Source organism: Nerophis lumbriciformis, linkage group LG12 (assembly GCF_033978685.3).
Source record: "Nerophis lumbriciformis linkage group LG12, RoL_Nlum_v2.1, whole genome shotgun sequence".
NCBI classification, from domain to species: Eukaryota; Metazoa; Chordata; class Actinopteri; order Syngnathiformes; family Syngnathidae; genus Nerophis; species Nerophis lumbriciformis.
Genome location: NC_084559.2, coordinates 27,438,146 through 27,459,645, shown reverse-complemented (window position 1 = coordinate 27,459,645; position 21,500 = coordinate 27,438,146).

Below are 21,500 nucleotides of genomic sequence, written 5' to 3'. Positions count from 1 at the left end.
TTTATTTATCATTTATAAGAAGAGATTCAGCTTTTTAGCGAGGTTGTTCATCCTCAGATCAGCTGGCCAAGAAACTTTAAAGAAATTTAAATGGAAGGGACAACCAAAGAAGGGTCGGGGAGTCAGAAATTTCAGAATGTATACAACAAAAACATAAGAAAAACTATGTATTTTGTAAAGCTGTAGCCGTAGCAAGGACAAAATAACAACTGTCAAGTAAGTATAAGGATGGGTACCGAGTTTGTTATTTTACTACCGGGTGCCGATTCATGTAAAATTAAACATTGCCATATTTCAATGACGTTGCACGTGACGTCACGCCGGGTTGCAGACTCAGCACCGGCTCAAGGACTAGGCTGGGACACAAGCAGTCATGTACTCAGGGTGGATTTAGCCTGACTTCCTATTGGTAATGCTACAATTTCCCATGCCAAGAAAGCAAGAAGAAGGCGCTCGAAAGCACAGTGAGGCTTTACTTTTCAAAATTGCACTAGCTCAATGCTATTTTGCATTGGATTTGCCTTGAATGTGCATTAGCATTAGCCATTTTACATGGCGATTTCAACACCTTCAAATCTGATAATCAAAACTTCCACCGAGATGCACATTACAATTCAACAGGTGGTGTGTAATATTTACAATACTTACAGTTTAACCCTTGTGTAATGTTCATACTGTTGTTACTCAGCCAGTGTTTGTGGGTCTGATGGACGCGCTGCATTTTGTGGCTTGTAATGCCTCACAATCAAACACTTTTATGTTAAAATACTGAAGAGATGTTTACCTTATCCCAATAAACATCTGTTCAGTATTTTAACATAAAAGTGTTTGATTGTGAGGCATTAAAAGCCACAAAATGCAACAAGTCCATCAGACCCACAAACGCTGGCTGAGTAACAACAATATGAACGTTGCACGGAAAATTTCTCTGCCAGTTTCTGCATCCCACAGGGATTTTTCTTTTGTGTTTCTGCAACTGCTGTTCCCACACAAGGTTGCAACATTGTTTGTCAACACTGTCTGCTCTCATTTTCTCGCACATTTGACCCTCTGATGTTCTGTGTACCTACACTCTGTCCTCCTCCTGTCTAGGGCTGCTGTGTGTGTGTGTGTGTGTGTGTGTGTGTGTGTGTGTGTGTGTGTGTGTGTGTGTGTGTGTGTGTGTGTGTGTGTGTGTGTGTGGGGGTGCGTGTGGCACACAGAACATCAATTTACACACTTCTATTAGCCCCGGGTCCAGTGCACCCGGACATCTTATATGCAATAGAAATGTGTAGGGGGGTGTATGGTGTGTGGTCATTAAATATGTATTCTGATATATGTTCTTCACAGAAAATGAGCCAAAGTCAGTGAGTCTCAGTTTGAAAGATTAATTAATTGTATCATTTTTCTTTTAATAAAAAAGGAAATTGAGTCCCACAGACCCGAACACCGCACAAGCCCTACACTTTGTAGGGCTCAACAAAAGAAATGACTGGCACATGTAACTTACAGACTTTTTCCTGGCTAAGGCAATACACTGTCGTCGATACATTACTGCTATCTAACGTCTTAGTATCGCAACTATATGCAAAGTCTACTATTTAATGCAGTACAGTATAGTACTTGCAAATGAGACACTTAAGTAAAAGAAAACAAGATAAGAATTGGACAGTACAGTTCAGTGATTAATGTCGAATACAATGTTTTTCTTTAAACAAATAACATTTATTTACATATTTGAACACACACAAAAGTCCCGAGAATTGGTCCCATATCGGTTCAAATGTGAAATGTACCCATCGCTACTAGAAACTGTAAAAGCTTTATAAGTAAAGAGGCTATAATTGTGTTTCCCCTTGAGAGACATGATGTATTTCAAATTAATTTAAGTAATGGATGTTGTAAGAACTGATTTACTTTAAAAGGCACATAAAAAAATCGTACTGTTTGTTAGTCATATCACGCGTCTGTCAATCCGTTCACGTACACACATAATGTAAATATCAGGGTGACTGGGGAGGGGAACTACAGAGGTCTGGACCTCGGGGCTGACTATGGCCATGCAGCCAATGGAATGGCAAATTTGATCTGTAAAAGGTCAAACAGACTTTGCGTGTCCTGCCTTTTCCATGCAAATGTTTCAGTCTCACTCTTTAACATGCATGTTCACCACTTTGGAAACGCGTTGGATTTTTTTAATGAATGTGTGAGAATCAACATCTCCAGTCCTTCATTTTTCACTGAGGCAGGTGGGCAGAGAAAATGCTCCTGGCTCTGCTTCAGCACGGAGAGTGACGTTGTGATTCAGCCATCACTCCCTCAAAGGTGCCAGCCAATCTATAGTTGGTGCCCGAGTGAATCGGTTGCCACGCCTCCACTTTGACACGGAAAAATGTGTCTTTGGATTTGAAGAAGGTGTTGTTAACTCTGCTAAAGCGCACGGCGGTCCAAACATTTATGATGACATGCCCGTCATGTGAAATAACACATTTTTAGGAAAGCTCATTAGATGTCGCTATTAATAATATGATATACCGTATTTTCCAGACCATAGGGCGCACTGGATTATAAGGCGCACTGCCGATGAGCGGGTCTATTCAGGTATTTTTTCAAACATAAGTTGCACCGGATTGTAAGGCGCATTAAAGGCCTACTGAAACCCACTACTACCGACCACGCAGTCTGATAGTTTATATATCAATGATGAATGATGGGACAGCATGGTGGCCAGCTATTAAGTCGTCTGTTTTCATCGCAAAATTCCACAGTATTCTGGACATCTGTGTTGGTGAATGTTTTGCAATTTGTTCAATGAACAATGGAGACAGCAAAGAAGAAAGCTGTAGGTGGGAAGCAGTGTATTGCGGCCGGCTCCAGCAACAACACAAACACAGCCGGTGTTTCATTGTTTACATTCCCGAAAGATGACAGTCAAGCTTTACCATTGGCATGTGGAGAACTGAGACAACAGAGACTCTTACCAGGAGGACTTTGAGTTGGATACGCAGACGCGGTACCGTGAGTACGCATGCAGCTGCGGCTTCCAAACATTTGATCGCTTGCCCGTACGTGCGTGCCGCTATGTGCATGTCACGTACGTAACTTTGGGGACTTTGGGGAAATATATGTGCTGTATGAACTTTGGGGAGGTGAACGGTACTTTGGGCTGTGGGATTGAGTGTGTTGTGCAGGTGTTTCAGTTGTATTGGCGGGTTATATGGACGGGAGGGGGGAGGTGTTTGTTATGCGGGATTAATTTGTGGCATATTAAATATAAGCCTGGCTGTGTTGTGGCTAATAGAGTATATATATGTCTTGTGTTTATTTACTGTTTTAGTCATTCCCAGCTGAATATCAGGTCCCACCCGTCTCTCACAGCATCTTCCCTATCTGAATCGCTCCCACTGCCCTCTAGTCCTTCACTCTCACTTTCCTCATCCACAAATCTTTCATCCTCGCTCAAATTAATGGGGAAATTGTCGCTTTCTCGGTCCGAATCGCTCTCACTGCTGGTGGCCATGATTGTAAACAATGTGCAGATGTGAGGAGCTCCACAACCTGTGACGTCACGCGCATATCGTCTGCTACTTCCGGTACAGGCAAGGCTTTTTTATCAGCGACCAAAAGTTGCAAACTTTATCGTCGATGTTCTCTACTAAATCCTTTCAGCAAAAATATGGCAATATCGCGAAATGATCAAGTATGACACATAGAATGGACCTGCTATCCCCGTTTAAATAAGAAAATCACATTTCAGTAGGCCTTCAAAGGGGTCGTATTATGATTTTTTTCTAAATGTAAAAGACTTCCTTGCAGTCTACATAACATGTAATGGTGGGTCCTTGGTCAAAATGTTGCATAGATTATGTTTTACAGACCATCTTCAAGTCGCTTTCTGACAGTGGCTCACCTTGAAAGAATGCATGAATGAATGAATGAATGAATGAATGAATGAATTGAACGAATTAATTTATTTATTCTGGCAGACATATATATAGCAACACTTCATCACTCTCTGTAATTTGACAGACATGCAACGGCGCCCACCGAAAAGAGATACGGGAAAAAAAGCTTAGCCATGCCCCGCCCATAATTTACAATCAACTTATATGTCGGTTATATATGTTGGTTATAAAGTCCAAGTTTCAACAGCAGATTTAATGGATACATGACAATTTTAGAACAAGAATAACATATGCTGGAAAACACTTTGTCAATAGCTTTGAGCGACCATGAGATTAGCTGCATTTTGCCTGGGTATCTTTTGTCTTCTGAAACCTTGTCTGGTGTGTTATGTCCCTTATTCCACAGTGAGTTCTTTTGCACCTGTATCCCACAGTTGAGATAGTCCAAACAACTAGTCATGTTTTTGATAGTGTCCCAACAACACATTTTTTACCGCAAGGTTGAACACTCTTAGGCTAGAAGACGGTTTAATTTGGGGCGGTATAGCTCGAGATTAGCTCCATCTTGCCTGGGTATCTTTTGTCTTCTGAAGCCTTGTCTGGTGTGTTATGTCCCTTATTCCACAGTGAGTTCTTTTGCACCTGTGTCCCACAGTTGAGATAGTCCAAACAACTCATCATGTTTTTGATAGTTTCCCAACAACACATTTTTTACTGCAAGGTTGAACACTCTTAGGCTAGAAGACGGTTTAATTTGGGGCGGTATAGCTCGGTTGGTAGAGTGGTCGTGCCAGAAACTTGAGGGTTCGGGTTCGAGCCCCTATTCTGCCAACCTAGTCACTGCCGTTTTGTCGTTGGGCAAGACACTTTACCCACCTTCTCCCAGTGCCACCCACACTGGTTTAAAAATGTAACTTAGATATTGGGTTTCACAATGTAAAGCGCTTTGAGTCACCAGAGAAAAGCGCTATATAAATATAATTCACTTCACTTCACTTCACAATTTCTCCGCTCACATTGTCCCACATTTTCACTTCGCTATAAATAACGTTTGAGCCTTGAATGTGGAATCCACCATGTTATGTTTGAATTTCAGGACACCCCTGAGTTCGGCAGTGTCTTTTCTGCGTCATTTTTGTTGTACGAGTGTAGCGTGCAAGGACGGGAGTGGAAGAAGTGTCAAAAGACAGTCAGACTTTACTTAAATCATTAACGGAGCAGCATCTTCTCATCCGTGGCTCACTAGTGCAACAACAACGCCGGAAAACTGTCCTGTGAAAAACCGTCCGACCGGAACTCTCTAATAACTAAAGTTCCGTGGGTGAATTATGTAAACCCACTACACTGGTAGTTTTCAGCGCTTCCATAGCGATATATAAGTTAGAACTTTACACTACTTTATATTAGAAATGGCAACGGCAGAGGGTGAATGCCCCAGAACAAGAAGATAGTGAAAAAGAAGAAGCTTATCGACAACGGCATCGGCACAGACTACAGTGGTGGACATGCGCACATTTTTAGGACTTATGCAGATCCCAAATACACATCAGCAGGTACCAGAAGATAAGAAAAGTTGGTTTTGCATTATATTGTGCAAAAAACGGCACATATGTCTGCTAATGTGTGTCATTTTGTGGTGCTTATACACACACCATAGTAATACTTGTATCTCTGACTACGGTAGCCGTGATGGGCCGACAATCCATCAAACGGTACGGCTTCAAGGTCATACTAAAACATTTTGGCAGATTTTTGAGTCCCGTGTGTAATGTTTTTTTTATTTTCAATGGAACACATAAAATGTTTGTGTTGTTTACTTCAGTTATATTGCAGTCTACACGTATCTCTTATGTGTGACTACCATGTACCAAATAAAATAGCTTCAAGGTCAATAAGCACAACCAAAATTATAAGGGTTATAAGGCGCGCTGTCGATTTTTGAGAAAATTAAAGGATTTTAAGTGCGCCTTATAGTCCGAAAAATACTTTTAGATTTTATGCCACATTAATAACCACTAGGATGGCTTTAGTTGCATCATGAATTAATAATGACCTCAGAGAAGAAATGTGGTACAATCTGTACAGTGAAAATGATGTAGATTATTATTTTTTTTTTTTTTTTTTTAAACGTTCATGATGCTTTATGATGAACAATGACCATGGAAACAACGAGGTAAGAAGCAAAAGAAGAACAATCAACCATGGATGAAAAAGGGATTGACAGATGCTTGTAACAGGAAAAATATATTCTTTTGAACATTTAATACACAAAGATTTACAGACAAAAAATAAGTACAAAACGTAGTCATACGCTTCTGACTCCTTTTTGGACCTGCTGTAATGAGAAACTGGAAATATGTGTTGTATCATATTGTAATTTGTATGCATGTTGAAAATATACTAACACCATATACACCATATATTTACTTCTCTAAAACTTAACCGTTTAGGACTGTGTCTTTGCTGTAGCCCGGGGGTCAGCAACCCGCGGCTCTAGAGCCACATGCGGCTCTTGAGCACCCCCCTGGTGGCACCATGGAGCTTTTTCAAATATGTATGGAAATGGGAAAAAAAAATGGGGTGAAAAATATATTTTTTGTTGTGATATGGTTTCTGTAGGAGGACAAACACGACACAAACCCTCCTAATTGTTAGAAAGCCCACAGTTTAATATGTTTGTGTTAATGCTTCACTGATGAGATTATTTGTCAAGCGCCATTTTGTCCTACTAATTTCAGCGGCAATTGAACTCACCGTTATGTGGACTGTGACTCAACAGTTTGTTTACTTGTATAACTTTGTCTGACACTGCCACATAAAGACGTGTTTTATGCCACTCCTTCTTTGTCTCATTTTGTCCACCAAATGTTTTATACTGTGCGTGAATGTGCCTGTTGCAAAAAATATTAAAATTGAGAAAATAACTATTCAAATAAGATATTTTAGTTGTCCGCACATGGAGAATCTTGTTTAAAGATTCTGCAACATTCCGAGGATGCTTATTATAATAATTGCAAGTTGAATAATGTTTGTTTTCACAATAAAATACTTATTTCTGGCTTAAAAGTCTAGATATAGAAATCTTAATTCAAGATGTCAAATCAGGTAATATTAACTAGCTGCATTGACAGATCATTTCATTACTTTTGTGAACTTTTTCCCAAAATCTAGGCTTTTGATCCTATAATTTGTCAGCTCTTTTTTGCAGTGTACTGTAGCAAACTACAATGCAACAGTTATCTCCTACAGGTGTTAAAAGGTCTGAGTTTTTGGAGCACACAAGTAGAGTTAAACTGTTGAGACAAGGTGCAAGAGCATGACTGATCTATTGAGAGGACCATCAGTGTGAATGCGGCCAATGACTCCAATCATTAGTGCCTTCTTACTTGTCAATAAGTCAGATTGTTGTCTCTTTTTGTCCCTCTTTCGAGTTAGGGCCTTCCATTTATAGACAGTGATGGCAGAGAGCTGTGAGCAAGAAGTAGGCAAGCAAAGAGAGAGTTTTACATGAGAACCATATATTTTACTACGAAGCCACGCTGTTGTAACACGTGTAGAATGTGGCTTGGCATTGTCTTGCTGAAATAAGCAGGGGCGTCCATGAAAAAGACGTTGCTTGGATGGCAACATAAGCACCTTTCAGCACTAATGGTGCCTTCACAGATGTGTAAGTTGCCCATGCCTTGGGCACTAATACACCCCCATACTATCACAGATGCTGGCTTTTGAACTTTGCGCCTCTAACAGTCAGGATGGTTATTTTCCTCTTTGGTCTAGAGGACACAACGTCCACAGTTACCAAAAACAATTTGAAATGTGGACTCGTCAGACTACTGAACACTTTCCCACTTTGTATCAGTCCGTCTTAGATGAGCTCGGGCCCAGCAAAGCCGGTGGCTTTTCTGGGTGTTGTTGATAAATGGCTTTCGCTTTACATAGTAGAAATTTAACTTGCACTTACAGATGTAGCGACAAACTGTAGTTACTGACAGTGGTTTTCTGAAGTGTTCCTGAGCCCATATGGTGATATCATTTACACACTGACGTCGGTTTTTGATGCAGTACCGCCTGAGGAATCGAAGGTCTCGGGCAGTCAATGTTGGTTTTTGGCCTTGCCGCTTATGTGATTTCTCCAGATTCTCTGAAACTTTTGATGATATTACGGACCGTAGGTGGTGAAATGTTGTATTCCTTGCAATAGCTCGTTCAGAAATGTTGTTCTTAAACTGTTCGACAATTTGCTCACGCATTTGTTCACAAAGTGGTGACCCTCGCTACATCTTTGTTTGTGAATGACTGAGCATTTCATGGAAGCTGCTTTTAGCGGATCTATTGAGAGGACCATCAGTGTGAATGAGGCCAATGACTCCAATTGTTAGTGACTTCTTACTTGTCAATAAGTCAGATTGTTGTCTCTTTTTGTCCCTCTTTCGAGTTAGGGCCTTCCATTTATAGACAGTGATGGCAGAGAGCTGTGAGCAAAGAGAGAGTTGACAAATGCTTTAGTTTTACATGAGCACCGTATCGACATGAAAATCCCCAACCCACAACGCTAGATCAAGTGTCAAAGACTGACTACAGATGGACATGCTTAGAGAAATGCTTTCTCCAGGCCATTCTTCAACCATAAATTGGATTAACATGAGCACTGCTTGCAAAATAAATTAGTACTGCATAACTGTATTTTTTCTCACAGACTGTAACACAAACCTAGGGCCTCAATCAGGTCCTCCTTTTTTGTTGTACATTTCAGGGAGTTCTTTGCTTCTGCCCAAGGCACTTGTCGAACACAAGCTCATTCCTTGGATGCTATTCACATGTTCTCTCCTTTGCCTTTCAAGGTTGCTTTCATGTGGCGCCTTCGCTTCACGCAACAAACCACATTCTAATCATATGAATGCGATTTGTAAGGTTTATTAGGAGCATGCAAAATTAGTTTCTGAAAAACCCAAACAGACTTACTGGACACTTTATTCGGTGCACCTGCTCAGTCCTATGAGATGAAACCCTGCCGATACACGGATAACGTCAATAATGTCATAGGGTAGAGTCTTTTTGAGAAATGTGTTACGGTTTGTACAGGGGAAGAAGACAGCACAGACAGCAGGGACGTCGTTTAACTCTATATTTATTTACATACAATAATATGAAGTGTGAACTAACCACAATATGTGTATGGTGTGCGACTATGAGTGGGAATTAAATGGTGAGTGTTACCAGTAGTGTTGAGCGAGAGGCGGAAGTCCAAAGAGGGACAAGGCTGGCTCGGAGGTCCGTGAGCAGGCAGGAAGTCTGGGGCAAAAGCGAGGCATCAAAGTCCGTGTCTAGGCGGGAGGTCGCGATCCAAAAGATGCAGCCAGAGAACCAGAGGGGAACACAGGGAGGCAAGACACACAGATCGTAACGCGGGAACGGAGGTAGGCTGCTAGAAGACTACAAGGGGGACACGAGGAAACTCTACACGGAGGGGGAGAAACACATACAGAGTATGCATATAGCTTGTAAAATTTTGGCTTATTGTACAGGAACGGGTAGCTACGTTCTGGCACAGGATGCAGGTTCGCACTGGCTTAAGAAGGCAGATCCTCTCATCAGCGACAGGTGTGTTGTTTGCTGCTGATTGAATGCAGCTGCTTGCACTGGGGTGCGCTCGGGTTGCCATTCATCCAAAATGATTGCTGTTTTGGTTTATTGGTGCTTGGTCTGCAAAGGATGAATGGCTTAATGGTGCCCTATGATACATGATTGACCCATTCTGTATTAATATGAGGGACAACAAGTGGAAAAACAAAAACAAATTCAAATCAATAAATGGCTTATTGTGAGTTGTATGCAGGACAACAAAAACATGACCCCTGGGTCATTAAAAAGTATAAAATACAACTTTAAGTGTTTAAGGCCTTAAAGGCCTACTGAAATGCGATGTTCTTATTTAAACGGGGATAGCAGGTCCATTCTATGTGTCATACTTGATCATTTCGCGATATTGCCATATTTTTGCTGAAAAGATTTAGTAGAGAACATCAACGATAAAGTTCGCAACTTTTGGTCGCTGATAAAAAAGCCTTGGCTGTACCGGAAGTAGCAGACGAGTAGCATGACGTCACAAGTTGTGGAGCTCCTCACATCTGCACAGTTTACAATCATGGCCATCAGCAGCGAGAGCAATTCGGACCGAGAAAGCGACAATTTCCCCATTAATTTGAGCGAGGATGAAAGATTTGTGGATGAGGAAAGTGAGAGTGAAGGACTAGAGGGCAGTGGGAGCGATTCAGATAGGGAAGATGCTGTGAGAGGCGGGTGGGACCTGATATTCAGCTGGAAATGACTAAAACAGTAAATAAACACAAGACATATATATACTCTATTAGCCACAACACAACCAGGCTTATATTTAATATGCCACAAATTAATACCGCATAACAAACACCTCCCCCCTTCCGTCCATATAACCCGCCAATACAACTCAAACACCTGCACAACACACTCAATCCCACAGCCCAAAGTACCGTTCACCTCCCCAAAGTTCATACAGCACATATATTTCCCCAAAGTCCCCAAAGTTACGTATGTGACATGCACATAGCGGCACGCACGTACGGGCAAGCGATCAAATGTTTGGAAGCCGCAGCTGCATGCGTACTCACGGTACCGCGTCTGCGTATCCAACTCAAAGTCCTCCTGGTAAGAGTCTCTGTTGTCCCAGTTTTCCACAGGCCAATGGTAAAGCTTGACTGTCATCTTCCGGGAATGTAAACAATGAAACACCGGCTGTGTTTGTGTTGTTGCTGGAGCCGGCCGCAATACATCGCTTCTCACCTACAGCTTTCTTCTTTGCTGTCTCCATTGTTCCTTGAACAAATTGCAAAAGATTCACCAACACAGATGTCCAGAATACTGTGGAATTTTGCGATGAAAACAGACGACTTAATAGAATAAATAAATAATAAATTGTTGCGTTTTGGACCAGTTGTTCCTCCCAAGGAATTCAAGTCACAAGTCGCTCCCAAATTCTCTACGATACTTAAAGCTGAGTTGAAAAAAACCACCAGAGACAGAATAGGTATTTTGTTGTATATTTTCAAAGCTTTGCAAATATACTTTTTGAGACCAGTCTCGCCTAGAACATTCTATTGCGCCGCCAAAAATGGTCTCCCTTCCCAACCCCAAAACCCTCTCTCTTGTCCCTTCTCTGTAGACAAAACAAATGCTAGTCAAAACACATTCCAAAGAACTCAAGGTTAACACACACAGTTTACTTGCAGAGAAACAGAAAGAGAATAAATGGAAAACACGAGCTGTTTTCAAATATGACTATGAAAGAAAATAAGTAACACTAAAATTCGGATATATGTAAATATCTGCCTCCGACACTGGCCACCATGCTTTCCCAAATAGTCCTCCACAATTCGTGACGTCACGCACTGACGTCATCATACCGAGACGTTTTCAACAGGATATTTCGCGCGAAATTTAAAATTGCACTTTAGTAAGCTAACCCGGCCGTATTGGCATGTGTTGCAATGTTAAGATTTCATCATTGATATATAAACTATCAGACTGCGTGGTCGGTAGTAGTGGGTTTCAGTAGGCCTTTAAACAGGCTAAAATAGTCCATAACGTGTGGATTTTCGAAAGGGAGGTACTAAATGTGACATGGGACCAAGCCAGTGGAATAACTCGATACGTTTTTTTCACCACAGTTTTATTTGTTGTAGCGTAACGAAGCAAAATGTAAACAAGTGCTAGCTGGGAACGTCTCAATATGGCTTCCAAAGAACCCCTTTTGTTGCCTGAAGCTCCATTAGGTGCCTGATGCAAAAATAGTAAACAGAATGGTTCCAACAACCCTACGGTATTAGTATAGTACCGCGATACTAATGAATCATATTCGGTTCTATACCACCTCTGAAAAGTACCGGTCCGCCACAGGATGTTGCTGTATAGAGGATATGTCTTAATTTGTTGAATTACTGACAGACCATGTAAATAGTTTGACACACACATTCTTCATTCTCCGTCTGTCTTTGTGGCGCGAGCACCAATCCTGCAGCCATGTGTGTAACTGTGTCAATTTGCACGTACTTTTCAGACATGCAAAATAAAACGCAAAATAGTGCACGCATAATAGTGATGAGGGTCGATAAATCACATTGCGCTTGCTCCATAGTTTATTTGCATCTTGTCCTCCCAGTATTGTGGCCTTTCGCTAATCAGCGTATATCCTGCATATTAATGAAGCCACAAAATGGATTGCACTCCTTAATTCTGCTCACTTAACAGACGCCATCCACTTTGTACACGTTCAGTAGATCAGATTTTCATATTCCCTCAAGTTTGCACATGTTTTAGTACACGCAAACCGTTAGTAAATCAGGTCCTTGGTTTATCTAAGCAGTTTGTATGTCTCAAAACTGTTTTATTATTTTATAGTAAGTGATGACTATTCCATAAAACAGTTTTGAAATGTCATATTTCATATCATTTTTTGTCTAGATATAGTCATACATTTTCAATTTAAATGTGACCTTTAAAAATGTGCAGATACCCTGACCCGTGATTATTCTTGTGAATATGTTAATTATTCAAAATATATTAATTATTAATCCATGCATACATTTTGTAATATAACATACACTCTATTGCCAAAGGTATTTGGCCACCCATCCAAATGATCAGATTCAGGTGTCCTAATCACTTGGCCCGGCCACAGGTGTATAAAATCAAGCACTTAGGCATGGAGACTGTTTCTACAAACATTTGTGAAAGAATAGGCCGCTTTCAGAAGCTCAGTGATTCCCAGCGTGGAACTGTCATAGGATGTCACCTGTGCAACAAATCCAATTGTGAAATTTCCTCGCTCCTAAATATTCCAAAGTCAACTGTCGGCTTTATTATAAGAAAATAGAAGAGTTTGGGAACAACAGCAACTCAGCCACCAAGTGGTAGGCCACATAAACTGACAGAGAGGGGTCAGCGGATGCTGAAGCGCATAGTGCAAAGAGGTCGCCGACTTTCTGCACAGTCAGTTGCTACAGAGCTCCAAACTTCATGTCACCTTCCAATTAGCCCACATACAGTACGCAGAGAGCTTCATGGAATGGGTTTCCATGGCCGAACAGCTGCATCAAAGCCATACATCACCAAGTACAATGCAGAGCGTTGGATGCAGTGGTGTAAAGCACGTCGCCACTGGACTCTAGAGCAGTGGAGACACGTTCTCTGGAGTGATGAATCACGCATTTCCATTTGATGGACGAGTCTGGGTTTGGAGTTTGCCAGGAGAACGGTACATTTCGGACAGCATTGTGCCCAGTGTGAAATTTGGTGGAGGAGGAATTATGGTGTGGGGTTGTTTTTCCAGGAGTTGGGCTTGGCCCCTTAGTTCCAGTGAAAGGAACTTTGAATGCTCCAGGATACCAAAACATTTTGGACAATTCCATGCTCCCAACCTTGTGGGAACAGTTTGGAGCGGGCTCCTTCCTCTTTCAACATGACTGTGCACCAGTGCACAAAGCAAGGTCCATAAAGACATGGATGACAGAGTCTGGTGTGGATGAACTTGACTGGCCTGCACAGAGTCCTGACTTGAACCTGATAGAACACTTTTGGGATGAAATAGAATGGCGACTGAGAGCCAGGCCTTCTCAAATGTGTTTTTGGAAGAATGGTGGAAAATTCCTATAAACACACTCCGCAACCTTGTGGACAGCCTTCCCAGAGGAGTTGAAGCTGTAATAGCTGCAAAAGGTGGACCGACATCATATTGAACCCTATGGGTTAGGAATGGGATGGCACTTCAAGTTCATATGTGAGTCAAAGCAGGTGACCAAATACTTTTGGCAATATAGTGTACATATAAATTTGGTTAGTCTGCCAAGGAACTTGTGTTTTTACCTGTCCGACTTTCAAAACATTATGAAACTTAGTGCGTGTGCTTGGAAGATTAGTTTCTAATAATCATCATTTAAGAATTGTTTTTAGTTGTAACCCTTAGACAAACACAGTTTTTTGTTGTCGCAGCAAAACTTGAGTATAACGTAGAGGAAGTCTTATGGGCCAAGCACACGTGTGTACAAAACATAGCCTGATGACAGCTCCATGATGAGAACAGCACAGCGCTGTGGAGCACATGACAGTCGAACGCAACGCCCTGTCAGTCAGTCAGTGTTACAGCGGGATGCCACGGCTGGTAGATGGCAGTTGGTGAACTTTGGAAATGACATACTGAAATCCGAACCAGGCCCCCGGGAGGGTCGCCTACAGAAAAAAAAAACAGGTGCCCTGCATCAGGCGCCTAGTTGGGTAGTTCAGTAGGAGGGGAGGGTAACAATCTTTAACATGTGGTAACGTCACTGTGCTCTTGAGCCTATGTCCCTTTGGAAATCACCGCGAGTTCTTGGGACCAGAGGTGGGTAGAGTAGCCAGAAATTGTACTCAAGTAAGAGTATTGTTACTTTAGAGATGTATTACTCAAGTAAAAGTAAGGAGTAGTCACCCAAATATTTACTTGAGTAAAAGTAAAAAGTATGTTGTAAAAAAACTACTCAAGTACTGAGTAACTGATGAGTAACATATACACACATATCATATATATATATATATATATATATATATATATATATATATATATATATATATATATATATATATATATATTAATGAATATACATGTATGTTTAACACATATAGATTCCTTTCTTTCATGAAGACAAGAATATAAGTTGGTGTATTACCTGATTCTGATGACTTGCATTGATTGGAATCAGACAGTAGTGATGACAAACGTCCACGTTTTCAAATGGAGGAGAAAAAAAGTTCCTCCTTTCTGTCTAATACCACATGAAAGTGGTTGGTTTTTGGCATCTTATATGTCCAGCTTCCATATTCGTTTTTATATACTTTACAAGAAATACATTGGCGGCAAACTCCGTAGCTTGCTAGCTTGTTTGCGCAGGCTTTTGGAGACTCTTATTTTGAAAGCGCAGGCGTGATGGAGCGGCACTTTTATTGTGAAGACAGGAACTGTGCAGTCAGTCTTTAGGCTTTTGACGGGGTGTACGGTTGAAATAAAAAATGGTCTTTTTTCCTTCACACTTTTGATTGATTGATTGGAACTTTTATTAGTAGTTTGCACAGTACCGTACATATTCCGTACAATTGACCACTAAATGGTAACACCCCAATAAGTTTTTCAACTTGTTTAAGTCAGGTCATGTGACCATTTGTCTCTGTTTGATTGGTCCAACGTCACCAGTGACTGCATCTGATTGGTGGAACGAAGTGAAACGTCACCAGTAAGGCAGGCACTTTGAAGGTCTGGCTGGCAGACCTAAACAAACAAAGCGTGCATTAACAGATCGATAAAAATTAGTAGCGAGTAGCAAGCTGAATGTAGATAAAAGTAGCGGAGTAAAAGTAGCGTTTCTTCTCTATAAATATACTCAAGTAAAAGTAAAAGTATGTTGCATTAAAACTACTCTTAGAAGTACAATTTATCCCAAAAGTTACTCAAGTAGATGTAACGGAGTAAATGTAGCGCGTTACTACCCACCTCTGCTTGGGACCTAATATTCTGATAAGTGTCTACTGTGAACTCTTTAATCTTTAGGATTCAAAGAACTTTATTGTCAAAACAGCACTCGTGAAATGGCAATTTTTTTTTATTTTATTTTTTTTTCATGAATCGGTTTTCTTTCCTGCCACTCAACTCAAAAGAGATTCACTCCCACATTCACACGTATGGTCGGTTAAGTGCTCTCAATTTACTCGCCCTCCATCGTTCTAGAGTTATAACGTGATTGAGCAGGTACGCTGTTTATATTGTGGGAAAGCGGAGTCCGCCTGAATTTCGGGAGATTTTCGGGAGAAAATTTGTCCCGGGAGGTTTTCGGGAGAGGCGCTGAATTTCGGGAGTCTCCGGGAAAATCCGGGAGGGTTGGCAAGTATGCGAAAGTGCCACCCTTTGTCACACAGTCCCAAAGGGTCCCCAACCAAAAGGCAAAAAAAAACCCTCATGAAAACAAGAGGGAAACATCTATATATTTTTTTTTCTTCAAAAAATGTAGTGGGCGTGGCTTATATCCGGGTGCGCTATATAGTACGGAAAATACGGAACCGTATTTTTCGGAGTATAAGTCGCTCCGGAGTATAAGTCACACCGGCCGAAAATGCATAATAAAGAAGGAAAAAAAAACATATATAAGTCGCACTGGAGTATAAGTCGCATTTTTAGGGGAAATGTATTTGATAAAACCCAACACCAAGAATAGACATTTGAAAGGCAATTTAAAATAAATAAAGAATAGTGAACAACAGGCTGAATAAGTGTACGTAAAATGACGCATAAATAACCAACTGAGAACGTGCCTGGTATGTTAACGTAACATATTATGGTAAGAGTCATTCAAATAACTATAACAGTGGTTCTTAACCTTGTTGGAGGTATCGAACCCCACCAGTTTCCTATGCGCATTCACCGGACCCTTCTTTAGTGAAAAATATATATATATATTTTTTTCAAATTCAAGAAAAAGTCATATGTTTTTTTTTTGGTGCACAAAATGAACCGTGCATGAACATCACCTTATTCAAAGAACAAAACCAACACAGTGCATGAACTCACAACAAATTACACACCTTACACACATTACCATGAATTGATTGACGTGGACCCCAACTTAAACAAGTTGAAAAACGTATTCGGGTGTTACCATTTAGTGGTCAATTGTACGGAATATGTACTGTACTGTGTAAACTGTACTGTTTCATATAATGTATTCTCTTCCTTTGCAATCTGCTAGTAAAAGTTTCAATCGATCAATCAAAAAACCTGCAAATCAGATGGAAAATTAGAGGGAATATTGTTTGGGAGTATCCATAATACGCTGATAGGGAGAATTTTTTATTTACACGATAAGTCGGATGTGTCTGTACCTCCGTGGCGGAGGCTCCGCCGAACCCCTGAGGCAGACTCTCCGAACCCCTAGGGTTCGATCAAACCCAGGTTAAGAACCACTGACCTATAACATATAGAACATGCTATACGTTTACCAAACAATCTGTCACTCCTTATCGCTAAATCCCATGAAATCTTATACGTCTAGTCTCTTACGTGAATGAGCTAAATAATATTATTTGATATTTTACGGTAATGTGTTAAAGGGGAACATTATCACCAGACCTATGTAAGCGTCAATATATACCTTGATGTTGCAGAAAAAAGACCATATATTTTTTTAACCGATTTCCGAACTCTAAATGGGTGAATTTTGGCGAATTAAACGCCTTTCTAATATTCGCTCTCGGAGCGATGACGTCACAACGTGGCGTCACATGGGGAAGCAATCCGCCATTTTCTCAAACACCGAGTCAAATCAGCTCTGTTATTTTCCGTTTTTTCGACTGTTTTCCGTACCTTGGAGACATCATGCCTTGTCGGTGTGTTGTCGGAGGGTGTAAATACACAAACAGGGACGGTTTCAAGTTGCACCAGTGGCCCAAAGATGCGAAAGTGGCAAGAAATTGGACGTTTGTTCCGCACACTTTACCGACGAAAGCTATGCTACGACAGAGATGGCAAGAATGTGTGGATATCCTGCGACACTCAAAGCAGATGCATTTCCAACGATAAAGTCATAGAAATCTGCCGCCGGACCCCCATTGAATCTGCCGGAGTGTGTGAGCAATTCAGGGACAAAGGACCTTGCTAGCACGGCAAGCAATGGCGGCAATTTGTTCCCGCAGACGAGCGAGCTAAACCCCCTATCAACCCTAGCTTCCCTGGCCTGCTGACATCAACTCCAAAACTGGACGGATCAGCTTTCAGGAAAAGAGCGCGGATGAGGGTATGTCTACAGAATATATTAATTGATGAATATGGGGCTGTCTGCACTCTCAAAGTGCATGTTGTTGCCAAATGTATTTCATATGCTGTAATCCTAGTTCATAGTTGTTAGTTTCCTTTAATGCCAAACAAACACATACCAATTGTTGGTTAGAAGGCGATCGCCGAATTCGTCCTCGTTTTCTCCCGTGTCGTTTTCGTCGGTTTCGCTTGCATACGGTTCAAACCGATATGGCTCAATAGCTTCAGTTTCTTCTTCAATTTCGTTTTCGCTACCTGCCTCCACACTACAACCATCCGTTTCAATACATTCGTAATCTGTTGAATCGCTTAAGCCGCTGAAATCCGAGTCTGAATCCGAGCTAATGTCGCTATAGCTTGCTGTTCTTTCCGCCATGTTTGTTTGTGTTGGCTTCATTATGTGACGTCACAGGAAAATGGACGGGTGTTTATAACGATGGTTAAAATCAGGCACTTTGAATCTTTTTTTAGGGATATTGCGTGATGGGTAAAATTTTGAAAAAATCTTCGAAAAATATAATAAGCCACTGGGAACTGATTTTTAATGGTTTTAACCCTTCTGAAATTGTGGTAGTCTCACACATAAGTCGCTCCTGAGTATAAGTCGCACCCCCGGCCAAACTATGGAAAAAAACTGCGACTTATAGTCCGAAAAATACGGTATATCAAAAGCAAAACAGTGCAACCGTGTGCTGTATACTCCGTCTGCTCTTTTCAGGGCAAAGGTCAAGGCTGGACATACACACGAGAGATGTGTCTGACCCGTGCACACATAGCCTTTCACCCCGTCCGCGTCACGCCAAACACAAACAGCGCACGGGCCTGCAGAAACATTTCGTGGCCGCGTGAGAACTATTTCTGAGAATGATGAGGAGCGTCTATTATTGGCATCGTGGTTTGACCTTGCACCTGTTTGCTGGGGCATTATTTGGGGGTGGGTTGGTGGGCTTGTGCATGTTGAGCACGTCTCACTTCTACATTATCCTGTTTACCACGCCGTCGCCTATTGATGTGGTAATTATGGCATAAGTGCACCCATGTGGTGTGTATGTTGTTATATGCATGCGTAAGACATGAGCGTCTACTTACTTATGTGCTTGAGTGTGTGGGCCTGTCAGAGACATGTGTGTGTGTGTGTGTGTGTGTGTGTGTGTGTGTGTGTGTGTGTGTGTGTGTGTGTGTGTGTGTGTGTGTGTGGCGCTCCCCTATTGGTAGAGCGTCCCCCTCACCAACGGGGACAATGCAATCAGATGTCACCGCAGGAAGCTGATATAATGATCACTGCAGAGTGTGCTAATTAACATTGAATAGAGCTCATAAGTGCAACCTCGTCGCCAGCGATTCCGCCGACAGAAGAGCACGCAGGCAGGTGCCGGTGAGGGTCACAGACTGCACAAAAAATCCCTGCTCATTCCAAAGGACAGACATTTTGCAGCACATCAACAATACCTGCTCCTTTATTATGGGTGTAAACAGCATGACGGAGCACAAGACTTTGAGGGAACCGTGTCCTTATTCAAGCGCCCTCAGGCTGTTTTCACGCCCCGCTGCAGTAAACAGTATCATTATTTATATCACCGTTGCCTATCAGGGTGTGCGCATACACCGGGAATACACCGGCCCACAATTACATCCACACGCTCGTACGCAACCGGCGATCTGCTCGCAGTTTGGCACAGCCTTTATTCACAAAGGCCCATATTATTTAACTTTTGTTGTTGTAAACAGCATGAATTTTTAATTCAGTCCACGATTCCTGGCTGGTAATGAATATGTCTCTCTGGGGGAAGGAGGCCCCTGGCTCCTGTTGCTAAGTTTCAGCAATGCCTGAGTTCTGCAGGAATCTGCCTGTTCCGCCGGTCAAGCACACTGCTAAAAAGTCAGTGTTCAAAAACAAGGAAAAAAATAAATAAAAAAATTAGGGGTATTTTATTTGAACTAAGCTAAATTATCTGCCAATAGAACAAGAACATTTGGCTTGTCAAGACTTTCCAAAACAAGTCAAATTAGCTAACCTCAATGAACCCAAAAATGCCTTAAAATAAGTATATTCGCACTAAAACCAAGTGCACTTTTCTTGGTAGAAAAAAAAAAGAAAACTTTTTGCTCAATATGTTGAAATATATTCTTAAATTAAGTAAATGCTAGTGCCATTATCTTGACATAATTACATTTCTTGAAACCAGCAAACTTATACTAAAAACTAATTTATTGTTCTTAATGGAAAGGCAACAAGGCAACATCTTGTCACTCTCAGATGTCTCTCAGCCGTCTAAAAATAAATGTTTCCATCGATAGCGCCAAGTGCGTGCTTTTTCAGTCAATTAGCGCGCATATATACAGCCCAGCCCCCGGCCAAAAAATCATAAAATTAGTCCTTTATAACATTTTATGAAGCTCCATAGCAAAATGTATTTTAGAATAACATGTATGGTTGAAAATGGATGGATGGATGGATGTACAAGACTCTGCAGCATCGCGTGGACACCGTGGGCGGTACCTCTGGATTGGCAGACCGGGATGGTGGTTCCTCTCTTTAAGAAGGGAAACCGGAGGGTGTGTTCCAACTATCGTGGGATCACACTCCTCAGACTTCCCGGTAAGGTCTATTCAGGTGTACTGGAGAGAAGGCTACGCCGGATAGTCGAACCTCGGATTCAGGAGGAACAGTGTGGTTTTCGTCCTGGTCGTGGAACTGTGGACCAGTTCTATACTCTCGGCAGGGTCCTTGAGGGTGCATGGGAGTTTGCCTAACTAGTCTAAATGTGCTTTGTGGACTTGGAGAAGGCATTCGACCGTGTACCCCGGGAAGTCCTGTGGGGAGTGCTCAGAGAGTATGGGGTAACGGACTGTCTGATTGTGGCGGTTTGCTCCCTGTATGATCAGTGTCAGAGCTTGGTCCGCATTGCTGGCAGTAAGTCGGACCCGTTTCCAGTGAGGGTTAGTCTCCGCCAGGGCTGCCCTTTGTCACCGATTCTGTTCATAACCTTTATGGACAGAATTTCTAGGCGCAGTCAAGGCGTTGAGGGGATCCGGTTTGGTGGCTGCAGGATTAGGTCTCTGCTTTTTGCAGATGATGTGGTCCTGATGGCTTCATCTGGCCAAGATCTTCAGCTCTCACTGGATCGGTTCGCAGCCGAGTGTGAAGCGACTGGGATGGGAATCAGCACCTCCAAGTCCGAGTCCATGGTTCTCGCCCGGAAAAGGGTGGAGTGCCATCTCCGGGTTGGGGAGGAGATCTTGCTCCAAGTGGAGGAGTTCAAGTACCTCGGAGTCTTGTTCACGAGTGAGGGAAGAGTGGATCGTGAGATCGACAGGCGGATCGGTGCGGCGTCTTCAGTAATGCGGACGCTGTATCGATCCGTTGTGGTGAAGAAGGAGCTGAGCCGGAAGGCAAAGCTCTCGATTTACCGGTCGATATACGTTCCCATCCTCACCTATGGTCATGAGCTTTGGGTCATGACCGAAAGGACAAGATCACGGGTACAAGCGGCCGAAATGAGTTTCCTCTGCCGGGTGGCGGGTCTCTCCCTTAGAGATAGGGTGAGAAGCTCTGTCATCCGGGAGGAACTCAAAGTAAAGCCGCTGCTCCTCCACATCGAGAAGAGCCAGATGAGGTGGTTCGGGCATCTGGTCAGGATGCCACCCGAACGCCTCCCTAGGGAGGTGTTTAGGGCACGTCCGACCGGTAAGAGGCCACGGGGAAGACCCAGGACACGTTGGGAAGACTATATATCTCGGCTGGC